We start from the raw sequence: 11,519 nt of genomic DNA, 5'->3' as shown, positions 1-11,519 counted from the left end.
AACAGGAGTTTTTCCCTCTTTCTCCATGAAATGCTGGCATGTCTTAGCCCAACACGGATGTTTTTTAAGACATCACTTGAGACACTACTTGTAGACAACAGATTTTTTTAACAAGGCTTTTGGTGAAAAGTCTTAGCAAATTCTGTCTGTGATGAAGCTGTTTTTCTGTCTCCCAGTGAATGCAACCTACAAATCTAATTTCAGAGTGGAAAATAATAAACTTACACCAGGGTTCTTTATGTAAGGTTTATAGCATGAAGCCAGAGATCTGAGAGTACACCACAAGTCAAAACAGCCTTGCAATACTAATTGAAAACAACCTGTTAGACAGATGAATTAGTTTAATACAGTGGACACAGATATATTGTTAAAAATGATTCACTGATCATGAAATATTGAATAGCTAGCGTTGGGAAATGGATTTCTCCAGAAAAGCTACCTACTGTGGCTCTGTTCTGGCCATTACTTTGTCTTAAGTCTGGGCTTCTTATAAGAGTGTGGTGAGTTCTGTAGCTCAGCTGCAGGGGAAGGGTTGGCCAACTTGGCTGGTAACGATCGTCTAATCATGCCTCCTCTATTTCAGTAGCACATTGGGACCTGGAAGAGGAAGAGAGCTGAGTTGGAGCAGCAGTGCGAGGAAACTGGGCAAACAAGAGAGAAAGGGACAGCGGCTGCTGCAGCTTGGAAACAGCTCTGTAAATAAAAGTCACAAATATTATAACCACTGTGTGTGTCATGCTTTCTAAAACCCATTTATGCTGAAAGTCTCTTTGAGGAGTATGGGAAAAATGGCATCAGTGTTCAGTGGGTTTCAAATTAACAATATTAGTTAAGTGTGGATGTGAGGTTGGCTCAAACTGATCGAACACCATAAAGAATCAAATAGTTTTAAAAAAGATATGACGTATGGTTGATCTGAGTACAGGAACAGTACAGTACAGTACAGTCTCATTAAGCCATGACTGGGATTTTACTTTGGAGTGGTGTGACCTTAATGAGCCAACAATGTTCAGGATAGTGAAGCAAGTGTTGTTAAAATAATTTAAGATATGCTATGCACAGAGATGAACTGGGAGAGAGTAATGGATCATAAAATGATTAAAACAAATTGGTCGGTGGTAACAGATGTAATATAACATGAGCATCAAATAGAAGCACATCTTTGGACCATTATTTCTGGAAGGCTGACTTTCCTGATGGGGAAAGAAACTGCAATTTCAATTTCACTGGTATGCCCTGATAATCCAAAACATAAAAATAAATCAAACAGACTACCTCAACTTTTGTGTGGACACGGTCGCCCCTGCTAAGACGGTACGGTGTTATCCTAATAACAAACCGTGGGTAACACAGGAAGTCAAAGCTGTCCTCAACATGAAGAAGAAGGCTTTCAGGAGCAAAGTGAAGGAGGAGATGAAGGCAGCACAGCGGGAGGTGAAACGCTGCCTGAGGGAAGCAAAGGACACCTACAGGAGGAAGGTGGAGCAGAAGTTGGAGAGGAACAATATGAGGGAGGTCTGGAATGGTGTGAAAACCATCACAGGCCACAACACCAAGAAAAGCACAGTGGGGGGGACTGTGGAGAAGGCAAACGAACTCAACAACTTCTTCAACAGGTTTGACCAGCCCACAACCCCCCCACCCTCACCTTCACTACAGAGTCCAATCCCCACTCTCCTACCTCCCTCGCTTCCCCCCCTTCCTGACACCATGACACCCCCCTCCTCCAATCCCTCTCTCAGCAGCAAGACATCTCCCCCCCTCCCCTCTTCCCAAACATCTCCCAGTGTCACAGTGGATCAGGTCAGGAGACAACTGAGGAAGCTTCGCCCCAGAAAGGCAGCAGGCCCAGACAAGGTGTGTCCTAGGATGCTAAAGGCGTGTGCTGCTGAACTTGGGGAGCCGCTACAACGAGTCTTCAACCTCAGTCTGCGACTGGGGAGAGTGCCCGCCCTATGGAAGACATCCTGCAACGTCCCGGTCCCCAAAAAGAACCGGCCCAATGAGCTGAATGACTTCCGACCGGTGGCACTGACGTCACATCTTATGAAGACTCTAGAGCGGCTCTTCCTCAACCTCCTCCGACCACAGGTACAACATGCCCAGGACCCACTACAGTTTGCATACAAGGCGGGTGTCGGAGTGGAGGATGCCATCCTGTACCTCCTACACAGAGCCCACTCACACCTGGATGGGGGAAAAGGCACGGTCAGGATCCTGTTTCTTGACTTTTCCAGTGCCTTTAATACCATCCGGCCCTGTATGCTTCAAGAAAAACTGAACAGGATGGAGGTGGACCCCTGCCTGGTGGCTTGGATCTCCGACTACCTCACCGACAGACCACAGTACGTCAGGCTGAAGGACATCACGTCTGACACAGTGGTCAGCAGCACAGGAGCACCACAGGGAACTGTGCTGTCCCCTCTTCTCTTCACCCTGTACACCTCTGACTTCTGCTACAACTCTGAATTATGCCACATTCAGAAGTTTGCAGACGACACGGCCATCATGGGGTGTATCTGGGATGATCAGGAAGAGGAGTACAGAAGTCTGGTGAGGAACTTTGTCGCATGGAGTCACACAAACCACCTGCAACTCAACACCTCAAAGACTAAGGAACTGGTTGTGGACTTCGGGAGGTCTAGAGCAGGTCCACTGCCGGTTCAGATAGAGGGGGAGGAGGTGGAGGTGGTCAACAAGTACAAGTACCTCGGGCTGTGGGTGGACAATAAACTGGACTGGTCATGCAACACAGAGCACCTGTATAAAAAAGCCCAAAGCCGACTGTACTTCCTCAGGAGGCTGAGGTCTTTTAACATCTGCAGGAAGCTCCTGAGGATGTTTTACCAGTCGGTGGTTGCTGGAGTACTTTTCTATGCTGTGGTGTGCTGGGGGAGCAGCACAGCAAAGAAGGACTCATCCAGGCTGGAGAAACTGATCAGGAGGGCTGGCTCTGTGGTCGGCATGAAGCTGGACACTCTGGTGACAGTGGCAGAGAAAAGGACACTAAAGAAACTGCTGGACATTATGGACAATGCCAGGCATCCTCTGCACACGGCCATTAACAACCAGAAGAGTCTGTTCAGTGACAGGTTGCTTCTCCCAAAGACAAGAACTAACAGACTTAAAAACTCCTTTGTCCCACACGCCATCAAACTGTTTAACTCCTCTCTGGAGGGGAGAGGGAGGGGAAACAGGAGGACAAAGGAGGGAACAACTAAGCTGTAGTGCCTCTTCACCTCACTGTGCAATACCTTTTGTGCAATACTTTTGTAAATAGTCAACGGTGCAATAGACTCAATACTTGAAATGTGCAATTCACTTGTATTTTTATTTTTATTCCTATTTATTCTATTTATCCCCTTCGTATATTTTATTTATATTGTCTCTGTATTTATATATATGTGTGTGTGTATAACTCTGTAACTTCTGTCGGTGCTGTGCTTTTTTGGAAATCGAATTTCCCAGAGGAACCCACCCGAGGGATTAATAAAGTTCTATCTTATCTTATCTTATCTTATCTTAGATAAAACTACATTGCTCAAATTTTTTTTATCATATTAGAAATTGTGCAGAATTTTTTTTAAATGGGCTTATTTCTTTTTCTAATATTGACCTCAGCTTCTGTTCACTGCACTTGCCTTGAGCACACAAATCCCACTCGCCAGCTTTTCAAATCATTTTGTTTATGAACAGCATCCAACCAGAAGAAAGCTGGCTTAAAGGTAGAGTAGTATCAAGACCTACTGTAAGATAAATACGTTTTTTTAAAACAGTGGATCATTCAAAGCCATTGTAGCAGAACCAAATAAAAACAAGGACCCTGAAAATGATTGTAATCAGTTGGACCATAAAATGTAAAGGTGATTAGGAGATCCTGACAAAATGATAACACTATCAGCAAAATTTAACAGCTGCTGTGGAATCTCACTGTGCTTCAGCAGGTGGACTTTTCCAGGTTGTCACATTTGAAATCTTCATATTTATCTTTTTCTTGGCTGCTTTCTGAGCTCCTTTTATCTAAATCTAATCAGCTGTATTACAAATTTGGTCACACATTACCACACAAGAAATCTCTGTTAGTTTTTTTTTTCTCTATTATTGAATACACTGACAACTTTTTATAATTAAAAATGGGCTGAATTATAATTTTGGTGAAATATAATGGAAATTTTAGCTTTAATTCAACATTTAATTCAACATATTTTCACAAAGATTATTTAGAGTATTTTCTCTGGATTGATCTCAAACAACAAACCCTTCTTCAGAAAACTCTTAATTTTCACAGTTGTCTTATGATGAACATTTTAATATTTCATAGTGATCTGGTAGTTGTGGCTTTCCAGAACAGACCTGTGTAAACCACAATTTTCACACATCTGTTTCAGAGGCTATACTCACACTTCGTATCGCCTGCAGCCACAGAAACAGCGGATAATCCGCTGTCCTGTGTTCCTCCGCTTTCAAGACAGCTCACAAGAATGAATCATTTTGACTCACTATGACAAATTTCTCTCAAGCATAAATTGAAATGTAATTACCACAAGTTCTTTTGGACACTGTGTCATTTTGTTAATGTATGAATGATTCATCTCAGAACACAAGGTTCATTTGTATTAATAAATGAATTGCAGACTAGGAGTCCGTGCCCAAGTAAAAATTTAGTTTCCATTTTCATTTTCCCTTCAGCAGCTTTAAGGACATTTTTATTCTTTCTGAACTCTGATCCATGTCATCATCACAGTCCAAAATTTGTGCTTTACTGCCTCCTAGTGAATACAACAGTAGGTGATAATGGGTTAGAAAGATTTGTCAGATTACCAGTTATCACTGTAGGGCAATAAATATGACATCTGCTGCTTTTCACACACATCATACCAAAGACAAATCTAGCACCCGGTGGTCCATTTACCAGCTGTTATGGAGCTTTTCATCATCTCATTTTTTCTTGTTATTGTGGAAATGTAGCTGCAACCTGTCATTTCAAAAGTTATGGAAGAAGCTGTTCAGGGAAAGATGAACGAGAGGTGTGAAGATCTGCATCATAAAAGCAGATGTCAAAAAGTGCATAACTCATTTAGGTTTTTATTCCAGATTTATTGTAAATTAAAAATAGGGAAGATTTGGATTATAATTTATAAGAAATATTTAATGCTCTGTTCTGGCTATTACTTGATTTCATCAGGCTTAACACTATGACCACCTGCCTAAGATTGCATTTGTCCCCCTTTTGCTGCAAAAAGAACACTGACCTGTCGAAGCATGGATTTCATGGACCCCTGAGGACATGCAACCAAGATGTTAGCAACAGATCCTCAGCCACATCCATCAGGGAATATCATTTCAATGTAAGCATGTACATGGTCTGTAACAATGCTTAGGAAGGTGCTACAAAGTAACATTCACATGGATGGCAGGACCCAAAGTTTCAAAGCAGAAAATTGCCCAAAGCATCACACTGCCACCACTGACATCCCCAGGTAAGGTACGCATAAGCATCCGACCATCCACATGATGTAAAACAAGGGTAGGCAAGTCCAGGCCTCGAGTGCTGGTGTCCTGCAGGTTTTAGATGTGTCCTTGATCCAACACAGCTGATTTGATGGCTAAATGACCTCCTCAACATGTCCTGAAGTTCTCCTGCTAATGAATTAATCATCTAATTCAGATGTGTTGACCCAGGGTGATATCTAAAACCTGCAGGACACTGGCACTCGAGGCCTGGAGTTGCCTGGGGAACTCGACACTACCCCTGATGTAAAATAAAACATGATTCATCAGACCAGACCGACTTCTTCCAGGGCTTCATGCTCACATGTCCATTATTCGTCCTTTCGGCAGTGGACATTGGTCAGCATCCACACTCTGACTGGTCTGCAAAGCCACATTAGCTCATCTGTCAGACCAGACCACACAACTTTTCCTCACCACATGCATCACTGAGCCTTAGCCATTGATGTTTTGGAGATGCTCTGACCCAGTCATCTAGCCATCAGAACTGGAACCTTATCAAATTTCCTCAAATCATCACCCTTCCCCAGTTCCTGCTCCCAACATAAACTTTGAAGATAAAATGATGAAGAGATAATGAGTGTTATTCACTTCACCCCTCAGTGGTCATAATGTTATGCCTGATTAGTGCATACCTCAAAGGTATGTTTTATAAGTTCTTCCTTTTAAAGAGCAGGGTTGTCATGGTCCTGGGTCGGTGACCCAGCGCTTTTAGTTTGTTATCATTTTCTAGATGATGATTGTTTAAGTTCTGTGTTATTTTCGATCTGCCTCTGAGTCTGCGTCTGTATCTGTCTGTCTATGGTGTCTCCCCATCTGTTTGTGAATCTGTCTGTTTAGTTCAATGTCTTGTCTGGTTCCATGTATCTGAGTTTCCTGTTTTATTGTGAAGGTCCGTGTCATATGTGAGTGTGATCAGTTTACGTTTCCCCTGTCCCGTCAGCCCAGATTCCTCCCAGCTGTGTTGCCCTCCTGTCTCTCATCCCCGATTACTGGTGTGTGTATTTAAGCCCTGTGTGTTCTCCTGTGTGTTCTCCTGCCTGTTGCCGGTTCGTCTGTGTTCCTCCGTGTCAGTCTGTGTAACTCTGTGTCAGTCTGTTACCCTGTGTTCCACGGTGTCCTGTTCCTTGTCTGCGTCTCTCTGCTATTCATCATCCGTTGTCATATGCTCCCAGGTCTGTTATTTTAGTTCTCCCAGTTTAGGTGTCTTTAGTTGTTTGTTATGCCCCACTGTTTGTTTGCCACTACACCTCTGTAAATAAAACCACCGGTATCTCATCCACTGCCTGCATCTTGGGTCCTCCTTCTATATCCACACGGCTCGCCTCGGCAGCCGTGACAAGGGTAGTGCTAAATATACTGATAACAAGTGAATTACAATTAAAAATCAGATGTATCTCACAAGTTCTGAATTCCTAACAAAGAAGACTATTAGGTTCTTGCAACCTATGGTTAAGTAGCTTGTAGAACCACCTTTAGCAGCAAGTAATCCTTTTCTGTGTGACTTTATCAGTCTCTCAGTGGGAATTTTGGCCCATTCTTATTTACAGCGTTGCTTCAGTTTATCAAGAGGCAGGCATTAATTTTTGCACAGCTCTCTTAGGTTTCTGCCACAGCATTTTAATCTGGTTGAGGTCTGGGCTTTGACTGGACTGTTGCAGCACAATGATTCTTTACATTTTCAGTCATTCTGTTGTAGATTTGCTGCTGTGCTTGGGTTCACTTTCTAATTGCATGACACAATTTCGGTCAAGTTTTGATGACTGAGAATGCATCAAGACATGTAACTCTAGGGTTTCGTGCTTCATCTTGTCTGAGCACACTCTGACTTTGCGGTGAGTTTGCTGGTACAACCACTCCTGGGAAGACTGGCATTGAGCAAGACTTCATATTAACCATCAGCAGTGAGATTTCAATAATCATGCCTTCTACACTTCTCTATCTACTGATGTCTCGTTTCACTACTGTGGGGTTTTTCCTTAGTAACTTCAAGTTGTTAGTTGCTTAGAAAATCAATCCTCATGAGACACAATGAAATATTCTCTTGAAAGTTGAAAGTTCAGCCCAGCGTACATCTCAGAGGTGCCCTGCTGTCATGAAACTGCAGATGCTCCAGAACAGCTTCCAAACAGACCTTGAGTTCAGATTGTTTTGCCTGCTGCTGTTTCTGAGGTCAGGAGTAAACTTTTGTTCATGTTACTCAATAGCACTACCTGTAGGGATGTTCTGTTTTCTTAAGAGTCTGGCTTAGTTCAAACTCTCTTAAAAATATAATGTTTGATGTATGAATAAAATATAAGAAAAAAAAGAAATCTTATCCAGTCTAAGTGGCTGACAGTTCACCATAGAAGAAAATGAGTCATTAAAAAATCATGAAGGATGGTGTTGATGCCTGATCGGAACTTCAGGTCACAGCAAAAAACAAAAAAAGATAAAGTGGAAAGTAATTAAGATGAGAACGAAGTCATGATTTTCTCTCTTGATATTTTGCAAGTCAGTCTCACAGCAAATGTACACCAGCTACAGCTTTCTACAGTGGGAACGGCTCTAAAATTATGAGATACTTTCACTTATTCCTGTTTCTTTCTACTGACCTGCATACAAGTCATGTGAATGTCATATTTTTTTATTTTTTCCATTCCAGGTGGTGCATGACTCAAACACTGGACTTATCCTAGAGACTGGGGTTTAGATTCTGTGTAGGTTCGTTTTTAATATTTAATTTGTATTTTTTAAAATATATATTTTTTGCTGTTTAGGCATGTTATCTTTAGAGTTTGACCCAGGAGACTTGGAGTTTGCGTCCTATGTGGTATCATTAGTTTTTCTGTATTATTTTTTATATTGTTTTTAGTTGTTCTTCTGACAGTGTTTAGTTTTGTTTGGTTTTTGGGTGCAATTATTTTTTCATACTATTTTTAGACATTGTCTTTAGGGCCATCATAGCTGTTACACCTTTTGCTTTGAAACTGTGCAGTTTTTAATCATCTATACATCCACACATTTTCTTAATTGCTTTTCCATTTCAGGGTGATGAGAGAGCTGGAGCCTATTTCACGCTCGTGTTCGTACCAATTTAGAATTGCCAGTTAACTTTAGTGTGGGAGGATTGTAGAGTGCCCAGACAGAACACCCACACAAGCACCAGGAGAGCACAAAAACTCCACACAGAAATGCTCCAGCCAGCCAGCAGATTTGAACCAAGAACCCTCTTGATGTGAGGCAACAGAGCTGACCACTGTACTGCTTTGGTACCCCATGAGGAACTTAATTGTTGAATAAAAACTGGACTTGTCTAAAGAGCAATCCTGACCGCCTACCACCATCCATAAAGCTGAGTATTAGACTTCTTGTTTTCACCAGGAGTCATGGGCCAGTTTTTCTTGGCTGAGCACACAGACTTCTTGACCCTAGTCTTCACTGGATGCCTCAAAATTCACATTGTGAGCAAAAACTTTGTTGAATTTTGGTGTTTGTTAGCGTTGGACCTTTTCCTGCTAAATTATCCATCTCATGGTTTATCATACAGACATGACAGTGGTTTAAAAATTCTTATTAATAAGTAATCCAGGAAAAAGTCAGTTACGTTTGTGAGTTATTTTGTCTTCTTTAGACAGAAGCTTCAAGCAAAATCAGCAAACCTCAGAGATTTTTGAGGCAGTTTTGTTTTTCTTCACCTTCAGACTGAAAATAAGCTCACTGCATAGAGCTGCCTGAGAGATTTTAGACACCTGATATCCTTTCACTTCAGCCAAAGCACTGAAAAACCTATATTTTTGAATGACAACACGGTGAAGCTTTAAGCAAAGCCACAATACCAGCTGCAGCTGCTCTGTCAGTTGATGGGTAACAAACTCACCAGCAACATGAGGTAAATTATAAATTTGTTGGAAACAAACAAGACTGTCCAATTCATGCCAAAGCTGCAAAACCGACCTCTCGCGGAGCTGCTGGGAGGCAATAACAGAAGCAGAATAAAACCAAACTGGGTGAAAAGTTAAAAACAAAACTGCTCCAAACTCATGAGTAATCTCTACACACATAATATTGCTGTGGCTTAATTAAACATTTATTAAGTGATTGTCTGCTGTGCCTGTGGTTTAGCAGCGTTTGGCTGCAGCTGCCTGTCCTGGACTAATCCTCTGTATTTTGTGCTGAGAGATAACGAGAGGGTGACAGGACTGAGAAGAGGAGAGGGAGGAAAAATGGGTTGCGGCTTTCCTTGCAAACAAATACGGCAGAGAGGTGAAAGCTGTGATCCATCCATCTGTCTCTCTGCTCCTTTTCTCTCTTTGGTTTCCTCACTCTTCGCCTCTGTCTCTCATTCACACTTTTTTCTTTTTTTTTTTTGCTTCTCTCCCACCTTCTGTCTTCCCTGTCTCTTTCTCACTAATGAGAGCCAGTGGGGTTTCTCAGCAGCCTAACAACCAGCATGTTTGTCTCTGCCCAGACACCAGGGGCCCACAGATTACTGCTCCCCCATGGACTAAATGAATACACAAATAAATACAAGGCTCCCAGTATATTTTCTGCAGCACCACATTGCACTAAGAATATAACACGATGAAAAATGCATGCGACAGGAATGGTGGCAGAGGTGAAGGCAGGGCCAGGGGCACCTTGGGTCTGATTGGCCCCTGCATACCTCACGCCAGAGTCAGAGAAGGATGGCTTGTTAGTATTATGGATGGAATATTGAACAGGTCAGCTGAAGATGTGGGGGACCTCATGATTCCAGGTTTTATTAAACGAGGTGGCACAAGGGCGGCCAAGGAAACTGCTGGGAGGCCAGGGGCAAAATCATAAAAAAATATTTTAAGATATCATCTACAAAAAGACACAAAACAAACTGATGCAAAATGACCACAGGTATATCCAAGAAGGCCAAAACACACTAGAAAAACCCAAATCAGGCTCAAAAGTTCATAAAAAGATTGAAAAGTATTAAAAAATAGACCCAATAAGACCACAAGCAGATTCACAAGGACCACCGACAGCCAAAAAACAGTGAGAAACGTGTCCCTCTGGACTCACAGAGCTTAAAAATGACCATGCAATCATGTTAAATATCTTAACACCTTCACAATGTTCTAATGGCGCTTCTCAACAGGAATTAACAGCTCTATGAAATAAGGCTTAGACACAGACACAAAATGACCACTGAAAGACACAAAGCAACAACACATGAAAACAAAACTGAAAATAAATGTAAAAGGACTACAAACAGCTGTAAAATAACCCTGTCACTAACAAGAATCAAAACTTTAAACGCGTCTTATCTAAAGTTATTTCCCAGCATGATGAAGTTCATCAGAATATTAATGTAAAATGTGCTTCACCATCTTCACGATCCTGATGCTCTAATTACTGCCGGGAGATAATAACGTTCTCCATAGTTACTGCAATCATTTTATCATTAGACTGACATTTTATTAAAGCCTTTGTTAGAAAATTGTTTCAGTTAAAGTGTCATTTTCTTATCGCCGTTACATTGCAGGGGGAAATCTTATCTTCATTACATGGAGGAAAACAGGTAGGAGAGAATTACAGAGACGGACTGCATCCATCTTTTTACCCCGGTCCATTACTGCAGTCTGCCACCGCTGTGAAACACAATCTCTCACACAGCATCGGCAGAGTCTGTGGGCTGCCAGCTTCATTACTGCAGCATCAATCTTAATGCTGGAAGTAAAAGAGTTTTATCCTAATCAATGCAATTCATGAAAGTCTTTAACTACAATCTGTTTAAATGCTTAACATTAGATATTAAAGCTAAAATATCTCATGACAGACTGTGGATTTAGTTTATGGATTGCAAAAGGAAAGAATAAAACTCCAGTATGACACCGTCTATAACCTGACTTCAAAAACATGTAAATTTCAATAGCATAACCAAAAACTAAATGTAGAGTATACTGCATGTTATGGCTTGTGTACTGAACTGCATTAATTTAATGCCTAATACAATTTCTATCCAGTCTGTTGGTTTTATATAATTATGACGGACT

This window comes from Aulonocara sp. 'chitande type north' Nkhata Bay, linkage group LG18 (assembly GCF_057382095.1).
Source record: "Aulonocara sp. 'chitande type north' Nkhata Bay isolate Kocher_YH1m ecotype deep benthic linkage group LG18, A_spYH_male_GT1.1, whole genome shotgun sequence".
Classification (NCBI taxonomy): domain Eukaryota; kingdom Metazoa; phylum Chordata; class Actinopteri; order Cichliformes; family Cichlidae; genus Aulonocara; species Aulonocara sp. 'chitande type north' Nkhata Bay.
This window is presented reverse-complemented; position numbering follows the sequence as displayed.